Source organism: Podarcis cretensis (genome assembly GCF_951804945.1).
Source record: "Podarcis cretensis genome assembly, chromosome: 14".
NCBI lineage: Eukaryota > Metazoa > Chordata > Lepidosauria > Squamata > Lacertidae > Podarcis > Podarcis cretensis.
In genome coordinates, this window is record NC_137183.1 from 23,667,738 (window position 1) to 23,683,216 (window position 15,479).

Sequence of the window (15,479 nt, forward strand, 5' to 3'; positions counted from 1 at the left end):
TCTGGAGGGGCAAGTTTGCCTATGCCTGTTCTAGATCAATATTGCCTACACTGACTAGCAACATCTCCCCAGGGGGCATCTCCAGCCCTAAATGGAGATACTGGGGATTGAACCTGGGACCTTTGGCATGCAAAGCAGATGCTCTGCCACTGAGCTGTGGCTGTTCTTGTCTCAGCATTGAAAGACACAAGCAATACCTTCCCTGCCGCATCAGGCAGCTCCATTTCGCTTTATTATTTCCTGCTTTGTTTTTTCTCTGCAGATGGTTAATTGTGAGTCCTCTGCAAAGGAAAGTCCCCTCCTCCAACAGAGAGTCAACAAACTGGAAATCTCAAAAGAGGCTCCTTTGCAGATTCTCTGTGGGTGACAATAGCAATACCATTTCCCAAAATAATTTAATACTGTGAGTGTGCTGTCATTCCCCCCGCCCCCAACAAAAATGCTTCAAGAGATCTTGAGATGCAGGATGAAATCGAGGAGGCATTCAAAGGAGAAAGTGTTATAGTAATGGGTGACTTCAATTACCCTCGCACAGATAAGGAAATTGATTTCCAAGGTGGAATCTTCTCAAAAAATTAGGAGGCTGGCAAAAAGGAAGTTGAAAGAGAAATTGAAGACGGTTAAATTTCTCCGGAACATTGTGAGATTATTCAAAACCACAATAATTGAAGCTCAACTAGAATGTGTGCCACAGATCATGAAAGATGATACCAATTCAAAGAGGATGCCAATGTGGTTAATGAGTAGAGTCAAGGAAGCTATTTCAGGCAAGCCATTAGAAAAGGAAGTCTTGCCCGAATGAGATCAAAAAAGAGAAATACACACACACACACACACACACAGAGAGAAAGAGACGCCAGAAGCGAGAAACTGGTTAGCAAGGTGACAAGCGTCCTGCCAACCTAGCAGTTCAAAAGCACGCCCAAAAGTGCAAGTAGATAAATAGGTACCGCTCCGGCGGGAAGGTAAATGGTGTTTCCGTGCGCTGCTCTGGGTTTGGTGTTCTGTTGCTGGCCACATGACCCAGGAAAACTGCGTACAAACACTGGCTCCCTTGGCCTGTAAAGCGAGATGAGCGCCGCAACCCCAGTCATCCGCAACTGGACTTAACTGTCAGGGATCCTTTACCTTTTAAAGGTGAAAAAGGAGGCTACAGAAATAAAGTGAATGAATAATTTGTGTCTATCTTCATTGTGGAAGATGCATGGGAAATCTTTCTGCCGGAACTGACTTTTCAGGATGGTAGTCTGAGGAACTTAGTGGTGATATAACTTTTTTTTTTTAAAAAAGGGATTCAAGTAATTAAAGTCCAGGGAAATTGGTGGAAAGCCTTATTAAATATAGCATTATTGAGTGTATGGAAGGACAATATGGAAGGAGTGTATGGAAGAATAATCAAGAGTGCTTCTGCAAAGAGAAGACTGGTCTCATTAACTTTTTAGAATTCATGAAGAGTGTTATGAATTGTGCAGATCCCATCTTCCACCCCCAGATCAGATCCAGGAGGAGAGCTGGTGGCAACATCTAGGGCAGGAGAAGGTGCTGTTGCCACACCGTCCATCCCACAGACATTTGTCCCCATGACACTTAGAATGCTGCTCCTTATGTTGCCTTGAGTGATCTCTAGAAGGCTGGCCATGCCTTTCTCAGAGAAGTAAGGTGACCTTTGATTGCAGCAGGCAAGAGGTACCATTTTCAAAAGCCAGGGCAAACACAGCATGCCCAGCGAACCGGGTATCTGCTCATCAGCATTGTGCTAATATCAAAAGATCATGCTGTTGTTGAGTGGCATGCAGTACCCGGTGTTTTGATTTGTTTCTTGAAAGACAAATATTGAGTGAGCGGCTGGGGAACTTAATTGTGCCTGTTTTAATCTTACCAGGTGTTTGTTCTTTGGGTTCCTGGGACAAAAGCTGAGCCAAATATAGAACGTAGAGAACAAGAGCTCCCACCCGGTGCCCCTTCGGTACCTTCACCCCAATGTCGATGCAAGGTTATGGGAACGGACGGCAGCACACAACAAAAGCTCACAACATTGTATGTGGGGTAAGAGGACCTTTGCTGAGAAGTGGTTCTAAGTTTGCCATCTTTTCAGGGGTGCAGGGCTTGCCTGTGTTTGTTTCCCTTTGGAAGGAGGTCACTGGAGGTTGGTTTATTAGGAGCCGGTGTGGTGTAGTGGTTAAGAGCGGTAGACTCGTAATCTGGTGAACCGGGTTCGATTCCCTACTCCTCCACATGCAGCTGCTGGGTGACCTTGGGCTAGTCACACTTCTCTGAAGTTTCTCAGCCTCACTCACCTCACAGAGTGTTTGTTGTGGGGGAGGAAGGGAAAGGAGAATGTTAGCCGCTTTAAGACTCCTTAGGGTGGTGATAAAGTGGGATATCAAATCCAAATTCTTCTTCTTCTTCTTCATTGGTGTGTTGTCATATTTGGGTTATTCACAACATTTCCTCCTGGGCAACCTGCTGGGGACCACATGTCCATGGTGAGCAGGGCCAGAGGCAAAAGAAGTTGGAGCAACAGAGGTAGATTTTACCTCGGTACAGTAGTCTAGTCTCTACAGACCCACTTACACATTTCTTTCTGTCCTCAATCCAGGCAAGCAAATTACATGATCCAGCCATGCAGAAACACTCAAGGAGGCTGCAGAGCAAAGCTTGGGAGAGCTATGACATTGGGAGGACGTGAGTCCCACAAGCCCCACCTCATCCTTGAAGCACCTGAAGCAACAATCATTTCTCAGGAGTCCTGCCCAATGGGTTTGACCACTTTAGCAGACCCTTCCCCGAGAACCCAGTCTTAAAATCATGACGTCACTGAGTTGGAAGGGGATTTTGCAGGTCATCCAGTCTAACCCTCAGAGCTACTGATACAATTGCCTTCACTCTCTGTTTGCTACCCTTCTACACCTCCAACAGCCATTTAAACTCTAAAATCATGTCTGTGGGGGGAAGAGAGGGAATGGGGCAGTGCAAATATTTTATTATTATTATTATTATTATTATTATTATTATTAATATACTGCCTTTCAACAAAAGATCTCAGGGCGGTTCACGAGATAAAAATGCAAATAAGTAGTTAAAACAAAAATAACAAAACAATAGCCCCCGCCTCCCACAGTAGAGGGGTGGGCGAGATTTCAGCAGCACAAAAATAAGCTTCAGAGAGAGAACAAAACTTGCTTCTCATGCCTGGCATCGGGATCACCAGGAGCAGGTTTAAGCCCCACCTTAATGGTGCCTGTGACTTCAAGCTTTTTCCTATCTTTCCCCATTTGTGAATAGCTGCCATTCATTCCTATGGGAGAAATAAAGTTCGGCATTTGGAGGGGAAGCAATGCAGTCAATCTCCCTGCACATCACTTCCAGCCTTCTGTAATGATGGACATTTTACAAATTTCTAATAACGACTGGCAAATTAGATGGATGAATTAGATTTCCTTGTAAACATCCATCATGTGAACTTGCCATTTATTCATTGTGATATCCAATCTTTTAAATTTCCTGAATGAGAAGAGCTTTTTCCAATTCATTTCACCTATTCACTTGGAGGAGACTATATTTCAATTGTGGTCATCTTTCCTTTTTAAATACATTTTTGTTCTAATCTCTCTGTATGGCTTGGGTTACGGGAATCTGCAAATTCCCTTAGGCTTAACTGATAAAACACTCCATTTATTCTTTCCTGGGATGGTGTTTGGCAAACTTTACGGCAGAAAGAAACAGCTGGGAAAATGGGTTCACTGAAAGGTGAAGGTAATACAGACGGGAAAAACAAGAGGATAACAATTTTAAAAGGGATAATAGTTGTAATAACACCATTAACCTCTTGCTTCAAATTATGGAGTGTGTAGTCTTTTAAGAAAACTAATCAAAGCTTTTCAGGGAACGCCAATGGAGAAGTATGAGCCAATATTCCAATGCTCCCCACCCCCTTGTAAGGTTTCTTTTTTCTTTTCAGAGAAGAAGAAATATTGTCACTGCTGACCACTTATTAATCGATGACCCCTTGCTATCATGTCAGAACTCTTTCCATTTTCTCTTCTTTTGAGAGACAGAACCACCTCTCTTTTGATAGTTGATCAAGAAGGCTGTTGAGTGGGTTCTGACACATTTAGGGTTTTGCATAGGAGGTAAACCTTTTGACTTGCTGATCAGAAGGTTGGCAGTTTGAATCCCCGTGACGGGGTGAGCTCCCATTGCTCGGTCCCAGCTCCTGCCAACCTAGCAGTTCGAAAGCATGTCAAAGTGTAAGTAGATAAATAGGTACCGCTCCAGCGGAAAGGTAAACAGTGTTTCCGTGCACTGCTCTGGTTCGCCAGAAGCGGCTTAGTCATGCTGGCCACATCACCCGGAAGCTGCATGCTGGCTCCCTCGGCCAATAAAGCGAGATGAACACCGCAACCCCAGAGTCGTCTGTGACTGGACCTAATGGTCAGGGGTCCCTTTACCTTTTTAAACCTTTTGTCATTGAAACCATGTGAAAGAGAGGCTTCTCTAAAAGAGGAGTGGGGAATTTCAGGCCTGGGGGCCAAATGTGGCCCTCAAGGTGTCTCTTGCTGGCCTTTAGAATTCTCACCATGTCATGCCCCATACTGGTCCTGCTTTGCATAGAGATGCCATTATGCAAATCCATGATGTGGCTGAATTTGGAATTCTGTGTACCGTTCTGGTTGCCTCACCTCAAAAAGGATACTGCAGAGCTGAGAAATGTTCAGGAAAGGGCAACTCAGATGATCCAGCAGATAGAGTATCTCCCCCATGACAAAAGGTTGCAGGGTCTGGGAATCTTTAGTTTAGAGAAAAGGCAAGCAAGAGGTGAGGTGAGTGACTTTTATACAATTATGCACGGCATGAAGAAAGAGGACGGAGAAAAGTTCTTCTCCCTCTCTAATGACACTAGACCCCGCGGGCACCCAATGAAGCTGAATATTGGCAGATTCTGCACGGACAAAAGAAAGCGCTTCTTCACACAGTGCAGTTGACCTATGGAACTCAGTCCCACAGGAGGCAACAATTTCCACCAACCTAGATGGCTTTAAAAGAGGATTGGATAAATTAATGGAGAAGATGATCAGTGGCTACAAGCCATGATGGTTATGCTCAGAGGCAATAACTGTTCTGAAAACCAGTTCCTGGTAGAACTCAGAAGGGAAGAGTGCTCTTGTGCTGAGGTCCTGATTTTAGGTTTCCCCACAGGGTCACCGTGAGAAAAAGTTGCTGGACAAGATGGACCATTGGCCTGATTCAACAGGCTCTTCTTTCTTTGTGTGTGTGTGTGTGTGTGTGTGTGTGTGTGTGTGTAGCGTGTTTTTGCCTGGCTGGAAGAGGTCCTTGAACTCCAAAAATGTCTCTTGGCTGGCTGGCTGGTGGACAGAGTGGTGTGTGTGTGTGTTTTAGAAACTAGCTTTCTGTGCGAAGGTAACATTTACATCAATGGTTCCATCCACTTTCCCCTCTGATCCTGCACACCATTGGCATGTAAACCTCAGGAAGTTACCCAGAAGGGAGTGTGGGTCTTGGGATGAAAAAGCTTCCCCACCTCTGTCTTAAAAATAAAATTTAGGTCCCCCCCCCTTCCACCATATATAATGCAAGAGTGGCCAGTTTATTCATTTTTTTAAAGAAGGAGACCATGAAGATGCAAAACATGCCACACAGCCTTCTCCATCCAAACTGCATCTCAGCTTCCACCAGGTGGATTGTGTATGTTAACACCTCATGTGCATAATTTGTTTCTGGCTTAAACCCCCCCCCCCAACCACATAAGTTAATGAATATAGATGGACTAATTCATAGCATGAATGCAGAGGGTCATCCTAGGTTCAAATGCATTTTCCGGTGTAATCAAAATCCTATTCCCATCTGCAGTCCGGTCCTCATAACCAAGGAGAAGCCAGCATGGAAAGTTGAGCGCATGTGGAAGTAATGCTTTTCAGACTAAAATGGAAATACTGATTGTAAGGATAGGCTGTGACTAGGGCCATTTGGGCGTTTCTCAGCTCTTCATATTTCCACATCAGTTTGCACTTTTATTTAAATGCCTTAGAAAATTCATCAACCTTTTTATTAGAAATTTATCCCCAAAAACATCTTTTTGTATGAGGTTTACCCTAACGTCTCCACTTTTTCAGAGCAATTTCCCCTAATATAATGCATTTATATATGCTTTTTTTTTACCAATGCGTGCATTTTTATGGACACTTCACCTTGTTATATGCATTTATGTACACCTTCTAAAGAACTGCACTGTGATATCTGAAGAAGTGAAAATCTGAAAGATGGTTTCTTATACAGGATTCATCCTGATATACATGCACAAAGCTGACATGGTGGTTAGATGATGGGAATCTGATCCCTTCATGGTAGGCTGACAGGAATAGATAGACAGGGAAAGCTCTTACTGAAGTCTGTTATTCAATATTCACAGAGAGAGGCCTTTTGGAGTAATGGCGTTGCTACGAGGAATCTCCACCCCCCTTCTCTCCTCAATTGTCAACAACGCTTCAGGTTACAGACTCCGCTAACCCAGAAATAGTACCTCGGGTTAAGAACTTTGCTTCAGGATGAGAACAGAAATTGTGCTCCAGCAGCCCGGTGGCAGCTGGAGGCCCCATTAGTTAAAGTGGTGCTTCAGGTTAAGAACAGTTTCAGGTTAAGAACGGACCTCCGGAATGAATCAAGTACTTAACACGAGGTACCACTGTATATCCAATGTATAATGGAATAAATAACATATATGTCTTGGGTCAACTCTGTGAAGGTAACATACATCCAGAAGAAGACCTTTTACAAATTTCATGGCATTGGGGAGAGATAGTGAACCTGTGACCCTCCAACTCCTGTTGTACTACAATGCCTGTCATCGCTGACCATTTGCCGTTCTGGCTGAGGCTGACGTGAGTTAGTGTTTTAGTTCCTTATTTGATTAGGAGAGCATGGTGCTGATAATGTCAAGGATGTAGGTTTGATCCCTGTATGTGACAGCTGCATATTCCTGCATTACAGGGGGTTGGACTATCGGGGTCAGCAAACTTTTTCAGCAGGGGGCTGGTCCACTGTCCCTCAGACCTTGTGCCAGACTATATTTTGAAAAAAATAATAATGAAGGAATTCCTATGCCCCACTGTCAGGGGCTCAGGAGCAGAGGCACAGGGGAGAGAGGAAATGGAGAGAGAAGGGGAAGAATCTGAGGGCAGCGTAGGGGAGTATGAGAGTGACCCGAGAGATTCCATGAGCTTCTCCAGTGAATCAGAAGATTCCCAGAGGGGGGCGCCGACGGCCAGGGCAAGGGGGGTCCCAGGGGGGACACACCAGAAGCAAGGGGCCAGCGGGGACTCCCAAAGCAGCAGCGAGAGATCAGGACCAGCTCCTCCACCAGAGCGTAGTGGGGGGGAAGAGTCCCAGGTGTCAGGACCAGCTTCTCCTCCAGCAGGGAGAGAAGACGAATCAGGGCTGGCCACGCCTCCATCGCAGAGTGAGGGAACGGAGGGGAGGTCAGGTCCAGCTAGCCTCTCCGAAGGGGGAAGCAGTGACAGGAGCAGTGTAACGGTCAGGAGGAAGGTTGCCGGCTGGGCGCGCGAGCCAAGTCCAAATGTACAGGCGCGCAGCACAGCAGGAAACCCGGATTGGGAACCAGGTCCTAAAGCCCGCCGGAGGGAGGGGGAAGACTCAGGGGACTCAGCGTCAGAAGAGTCTAGAAAGGGCAAGACCCCAGCGGACAGGCGGACCCAGAGGAGGAAAGAGCAAAGGAAGAGGTGGAGCAAGGCTAGAGTCTTAAACTGGTGTCTGGGGGGTGGAGATTCAGACGGAGCTTCAGCGGTCTAGGGTTTAAGACGTAGGGCTGCACGCCGCGGCTTTGAAATCGAAACTGCGTTTCAATAAAGACTTTTGTATATAACAACGGACTGGCATTGGTCCTTTGTGAGCTGGGACCTCGGGCAGCCCTGACACCCACAAATAACCCAGAGATACATTTTAAATAAAAGGGCACATTCTATTCATGTAAAAACACGCTGATTCCCGGACCACCTGCGGGCTGGATTTAGAAGGCAATTGGGCTAGATCCAGCCCCTGGCCTTAGTTTGCCTACCCATGCACTAGATGATTCTCAGGTTCCCCTCCAACTTTGTGATTCTATATTGTGAAACTCTTGCACCTCTCTCAATTCTCCTTCAGATCTTGTCTTCCCCACTATCAAAATTGATACTGTAGGCTCCCTGGGGCAAGACGCTGCCCTTTGGCCTGATGTTACTGTGGGTGATATCCAGCAAAGTGCTTCAGCTAGCGCAGGGGTCTGCAACCTTTAAGACAAAAAGAGCCACTTGGACCCATTTCCAAAGAAAAAAAAACTGGGAGCCGCAAAACTCGTCATTATAAAAATAACTTTTTTGTCACTTTTAAAAAATTATTTCTTTGTTTGACCCCTCAGAATTACTCCTCCTCATAGAAATAAATGTTAAATTAACAAGTTACCTTTGTGTGTGTGTGTGTGTGTGTGTTCTTCACTCCCCTTCAAAACAGTGACCAGCGTACATGCCCCCTTTCAATGCAGTGACCAGCGTACATTCCCCTTACAATGTAGCGGGCGGGCGGGCAGGAAGGTGACGTCGGGACGGTGCATGACTAACACACGCACCGCCCCATGCGATGTCACAGCCAGTACAGCGCCCGCCACAGTGGGGAGTGTCGGGGCGCACAATGCGCCTCCTCCCCTCGCTAGTATCCGCCCCGGAGCCACGGCAAAGGTGTAAAAGAGCCACATGTGGCTCCGGAGCCGCGGGTTGCTGACCCCTGAGCTAGCGTAAGGACACTTGGCAGTACTATACAATCTTCCCTCCCTCTCCTCTCCTCATGCCCCTCAATCTATTCTGGGTGTATACCCCCAACCCTCCAGAGCAGATTTTAGGAGGGTGGGGGGGAGCAGAGAAGGCAAAAATGGAGGAGAAGTTTTGTTGCACAAGCAGAAATCTTTGTGCTAGCTGAAGCACTTTGTTGGATATCACTAAGTGGCAGACATTGGGGTCTCAAATTTCAGGGGCGCCCCATGTGATGCAAAAATTTGGTGCTCCCCTGCCTCTCATGTTCCACTCTACAGCATTGTTGTGGCGCCCCCTGCAGTGCAGCATTCAGTATGGCAGCACTGGTCACAAGACCCTAAAACAGGCATAGGCAAACTCAGCCCTCCAGATGTTTTGGGACTATAATTCCCATCATCCCTAGCTAACAGGACCAGTGGTCAGGGGTGATGGGAATTGTAGTCCCAAAAACATCTGGAGGGCTGAGTTTGCCTATGCCTGCCCTAAAACCTCCTCTGCCCCCTGCATAGCATCATGTTCCTTCATCATGTACATTACATTTTAATTGCCATAACCAAATTATTCCCAAGTGCATTTTTTCTTTTTAAAGTATGGTTTGACATCTTCACTGCAAAGCTGAAACCTGGTTAAATATTTGTGTTTTAGAATCTTTTGGGGGAATAGTTACTCTGCGTATGAACAGCTATAACATATAAATGTTGCTAGTGGGGTGGAGAAGAGGAATAACATCCCAGAAATCCACACACATTACAAGTTTTGTTGGTGCGTTTCTTCTCTAAGAACGATCCTTTTCCCTTCCTTCTCTCTCCCCCCTCCCCCGCCGAATGCCACTTAAATACTTACATCTTTTTTCATGCTCAGTAGTTTGCGTAAACTGCTGTGGTTCTTGCTTGGCAATCAACCCATTAAATCATCTTAAATACCATGTTTTAATGACAATTTGATGCCACCAGCTGCGTTATGGCAGATTTAAAAACAAAAATAAAATGGTTTCGTTCCACCCCGCACCCCCTCTCCCCGAAGATATAGCTGTGTGAATTTTAAACTTACTAACTCGGCTCACGCAGCTGTTGGAGTCGGAGCGCACACTTCTGCCTCTGTGCCTAGCATCCATCAAGCACCAAGTTATGGCTACACAGGCAACGGTAGGAGAAAGACATTCTGTTTCATATAAGGAGTGTTCCTGCGGCTTCAGATAAAGCCAAAGCTGACCTAGCCCAGATTCTGAAACAATATTGTCTGGTTATCATACACTTGCCATTACATTCCCGCTCCATCTGTTTATATGGTTGCATTCAATGAACATTTAAGAGTAGAAGCTATTGGCTGACTTGGGTTCATTCATTTCAATGGGTTAAAAAACAATCAATTTGTTTTTGTGAGAGTCAGTGTGGCTTAGTGGTTAGAGTACAGTGGTACCTTGGGTTAAGTACTTAATTCATTCCGGAGGTCCGTTCTTAACCTGAAACTGTTCTTAACCTGAAGCACCACTTTAGCTAATGGGGCCTCCTGCTGCCGCCGCACCGCCGCCGCACTGTTCTTATCCTGAAGCAAAGTTCTTAACCTGAAGCACTATTTCTGGGTTAGCGGAGTCTGTAACCTGAAGCATATGTAAGCTGAAGTGTATGTAACCCGAGGTACCACTGTATAGGACTAGGACCTGGGAATCTAGGACTCAAATCCCCCATCAGCCACAAAGTACACTGAGTAATGTTTGGCCAGTCACTGCCTCTCAGCCTAACCTATCTCACAGGGTTGTTGTGGGTGCTGAATGAAAAGGAGAACTCTGTTTGCCGCCTTGAGCTCCTTTGGAGTTGGGGGAAGATGGGATATAAATGAAAAATGGTTGAATACAGCCCACAAGCTGTCAGAAGCTTCCCAAAGGTACCGTATTTTTTGTCCCATAGGACGCACCTAGTTTTTTGGGGGGGAAATAAAGGGAAAAAAATTCCCTTTATTTCCCCCCCAAAACCAGGTTGGGGAACAGCCGGATGACGGCGCTGCGCCTCCCTGCTGTCCCCCGAGCTTGTGTGGCTGGCTGATGTCTGCCCGAAGTGCGGGGTGCTCTGCTTCAGGGCACCCCGCGCTCCGTGCAGCAGGCTGTTATCCGCAGCGTGGGGAGCTCTGCGGGAACTCCCACAGGGCTCCCCAGGCTGCGGATGTCTGCCCGGCATGCGGGGCACTCTGCTTCAGGGCGTTCTGCACGCCGGGCGGCAGGCTGCTATCCGCAGCGTGGGGAGCCTTGCGGGAACTCCCGCGGGCTCCCCAGGCTTCCTGATAGCTTCCTGAAGCCTGGAGAGTGAGAGGGGTTGGTGCGCACCGACCCCTCTCGCTCTCCAAGCTTCAACGAAAGCCTGTATTCTCCCCATAGGACGCACACAGATTTCCCCTTCATTTTTGGAGGGGAAAAAGTGCATCCTATAGGGCGAAAAATACGGTAGTTTCTGATCAAGTATAAAACATAGTAATCAAAGCATCACCATCCCATTTTAAAAGAGTCGTGTCTTCTACCTAAGAATCCTGGAAACAGTAGTTTGTTAAGGCCGATGAGAGTGGTTAGGAGTTGCCTGATCCCCTCACAGAGCTTCGATTCTCAGAGTACTTTAACACTCAGTCCCTCTTCCCAGGGAACTCAGGGCAAAACAGGCTCCCATTGGGAGAGGAGTGGGGGACCTGAGACCCAGCGGCTGAATGTCACCCTCCAGTTCTGTCCATCTGGCTTTTGGGTCACTGCCCACACCTCTTTCCAGCCACGCCCCTTCCCTGCAGGCGACAACCCTCACCTGCCTTGCTCCATCCCCTCCTTGTGTGCATTTGCCAAGCAGGAAGGTGTCCTTGACCTCATGCTCACCTGGACGGAGGACAGAGAGGCCTGGGCAAGTGCATGTAGAAACTAGCCTGGTGTTCAAAGGTAACATTTGCATTCAATGGTCTGTCCACCTTTGCTTCAGGCCCCACCCAGGTATCCCAGAAGTGTGGCCCTTGGCAGGTATCCCAGAAGTTTCCTCAGGTGGGAACTCTGCATTAGGGGACAGTTTTAGTTTGCGATCCTCCCCTCTCAATACGCACATCTCTGCTATTATCCTATGTACAATCTATGAATAGAAGGCGCGGGGAAATGGCAGAAATGGCGCCGTTTTATGAATTATAGTGGAGGCGGAGGGGGGGGAGTGTGCCATCTGTGACTCCGTGCAAATCCCAGTTTTCCATCTGCAGTCTAAGAGCAGCTTCTCAGAGAAGCCTCAATCCTGGAGTCATTTCGTATGATAAAGATGCTCCTCCAGGAGGAATTGAGTGAGGGGGTGCACTTCTTCTGTCTTTGGGAATTTACATCTTCTAGATGAGGTGGAACGCCCCCAGGGCTCAGTTCTGCTCCCACTTAAATGAGATGTTCCGGAAGGTGGATCAGGCAAGAGTACCCAGCCACATTTCACAGAATCATAGAGTTGGGAGGGACCCCAAGTGTCATAGTCCAACTCCCTGCAATACGGGAACCGGCAGCCGTCTCACACAGGGATCGAACCTGCAACCTTGGTGTTTGCAGCACTGTCTTCTAACCAACACGGCTCCTCTTATGTTCTCATACCTGTCACTATCAAATACTGGTTACTCACTGTTCTCTCTCTCTCTCTCTCTCTCTCTCTCTCTCTGTGTGTGTGTGTGTGCATGTGTGTGTGAAACCAGAAATTGCACAACACTTTTTGTTCTTGCCCTTGCAAAGGAATAAAATTCGACAATTTGTCACCAAAGGGATTAATGAAAATTGGAGGCTTTTTGCTCTTCCTCCATTTTAATGGCCCAATTGTTCCACTCTCTTTCCTCTCCCGCATTTTAATCAACTCCCCCAGCCCGTTAGGAAGACGAGGCGAGTGTTGCCATTCCATTAAATAAAATAATAACTTCTCTGCTTTTATTTTTAATAGGGTATGACCCTGCATTTCCATTGCATGTGGCGGCCCCGCTGACACACACACAATCTTGCTGAAAGCAATTTCGGCATGCCGGCATTCTTAGCGTCTGATGGCACATTACACATCATCCGTCTTTTCTATGTGCTCTGCGACGATGGTTCCTCTTCACTCCTAAATGACACTAGATCAGTAGGGTACTCTAAAAAGATTGAACTCAGGAGGGGAGCAAAAGGGGAACAAATCATCCCTCTTCCCCAGCTGGGATCGGCAAAGCTCAGTGTGCCTCATGACCACATATCAGATGTGCTGAAGAGAGGTTGCCACCTTTCCTTCCCAGCTCTGCTCTAGTGCTCTTAACAGCAGTCTAGTGCACAGCGACAAAGAAGGCAGACCTTTCCTCCCCCATCAATTCAGCTCCATGCCAGGAAATTCTTTGTTTGCCAATTTTCTTTGTACAAGTCTGTGGTTAAAAAGCAGAGGAGCAGGGGCAGTAAAGTTGGCAGTTTCTGCAATCCAGTATTTAGGATGTCACAGCAGATAGGGACGTGGGTGGCGCTGTGGGTTAAACCACAGAGCCTAGGACTTGCTGATCAGAAGGTTGGCGGTTTGAATCCCCGCGACGGGGTGAGCTCTCATTGCTTGGTCCCAGCTCCTGCCAACCTAGCATTTCAAAAGCACGTCAAAGTGTAAGTAGATAAATAGGTACCACTCCAGCGGGAAGGTAAACGGCGTTTCCGTGTGCTGCTCTGGTTCACCAGAAGTGGCTTAGTCATGCTGGCCACATGACCCGGAAGCTGTACACCGGCTCCCTCAGCCAATAAAGCGAGATGAGCACCGCAACCCCAGAGTCGGCCATGACTGGACCTAATGGTCAGGGGTCCCTTTACCTTTACCTTAGTCACAGCAGGCAAACTGATGGAGGGTAAGTCTGTCAATGACTACTAGCCACAATGGCTACATTTTACATCCACTGTTGGAGGCAGAATGCCAGTTCCCAGGAATTACAGGTGAGCAGAGTGCTGTTGTGCTTGGGTCCTGTTTGTGGACTTCAGAGAGGAAGACAGTGGCGTTCCTATGTATGAGTGGGTGGGACTAGGGGCAGAGTCTGGCAGGTTGGTGGTCGATGGTGGCAATAGGATCTGCAGGTATGTCCACTGCCGAGGTGTGGCGAAAGACCCAGCAAGGGGAGGTCAGAAATTCATGGTTGGGTGGCAGGGTGGACAGCAAGGCAAGACAAGAGTCAGAGGTGTGAGTTCAGCACCATGGACAGCACACTTGCAGCTGAGGCCAGGCATCCAAGTTGTCTCAGCAAGTTTCTGGAGCAACTGGATGTTTTATAGGAATGCTAGGTAGTTGTTAACTGGAGGTCCAACAGCCCCACTGCCTGAGTCCTGCATCCTGGCCAGTTACTGAGCTGGTGCTGTTGGCTTCTTTGCAATAATGGAGCTTCTAGCTGTAGAAATCTCACCTCTGAGCTCTGCCTGAAGAGCCAACAGTCTGGTGGTATAGGTCTCTCCTTGATGCTTAGGTAAAGGGAAAACAGGCTCTTATGTCCATAGACCCACATAGGATGGACAAGCGAATGGAACCATCTCCTGGAAGCAGCAGGTGATGGAGGGCTCTGCTTCCAAGGAGTTATGGTCTGGGTCTATGCCATGTGGGCTATTGCAATTCAGGCGAAAATGTGTCACAGACGGAAAAATGAAAGGGGAAGGAGATCTGAAGGCATCTAAAAAAGGATATAATTTAGATCCTCTGGGCTGGGGAGGTGGGGGTGTTGTTGGTTGTGTTTGTTACTATCTTATGTACTATGTTTGTATTTTTATATTGTAAACCACCCTGTGGTCTTTGGGTAAGGGTGGTATAGAATATATATGCATGAAAGAATTGTAGCCAGCGAAGTTATACTCAGAGTAGACAAAACCCATTAAAATTAGTGGACCTAAGTTCCCCATGTCCATTATTTTCAATAGGTGTACACTGAGTAGGACTACCACTGGACTCAATTCCTAAGAACACCTCTGGTTACAGATGACTAAAGCAGTGTATATTACATGTGTCTTCACCATATTGCATTTATTCCATTTGGAGGACTCCATTTTACAGCTACAGAAAACAGAGAGTTGGGGGTCTGAAAACAGTGGCTGTCCCAGCTGAATCGAGACAGTTGGAAGGTACATGCAGTGGAGGCAACTCAATCAGAGAGAATAGGGTGCTGCCCCATGAACCTCTGTTTGCCCTTAGCTAGCCCCTATCAGCTATATCAGTTTAGGGGTGAGCACTTCTTGTCAGCTTCCCACTTTTTATTCTCAGTATTGCCCTTGTAGAATTCAGCAGGGAGGAGGATGGGGACAGAATCAGAACTAGCTTCATCTGTCATTGGCTCTGGCGCCACCTACTGTTAGTCTCCCTGCTTTTCACCCTACTGGTCACATTGGACACCAGCCACCATGAGGCATGTGATCTTTTATGGGGTGTTCCTATGTTCCACAACATACAGTATGGTGTGTGTGTGTACACTTTAATTCATCAGAGGGCCTTAATCTCATTTTCTCAGTTTGTCTCATTCATTTTCTGTGAGCAAGAAGTTGACACAGCTCCACACATTTCTAGGGGCTGTAGAGAGTCATTGTTATTATTATTACTTTTAAATATCCACATTTATTTAAAAAAAACACACAGCAGGATAAAAAAAAAGACTCCAGAATCCCTGGCTTTAATGCCTTTCACTTCTTAAACTGCTGAAACA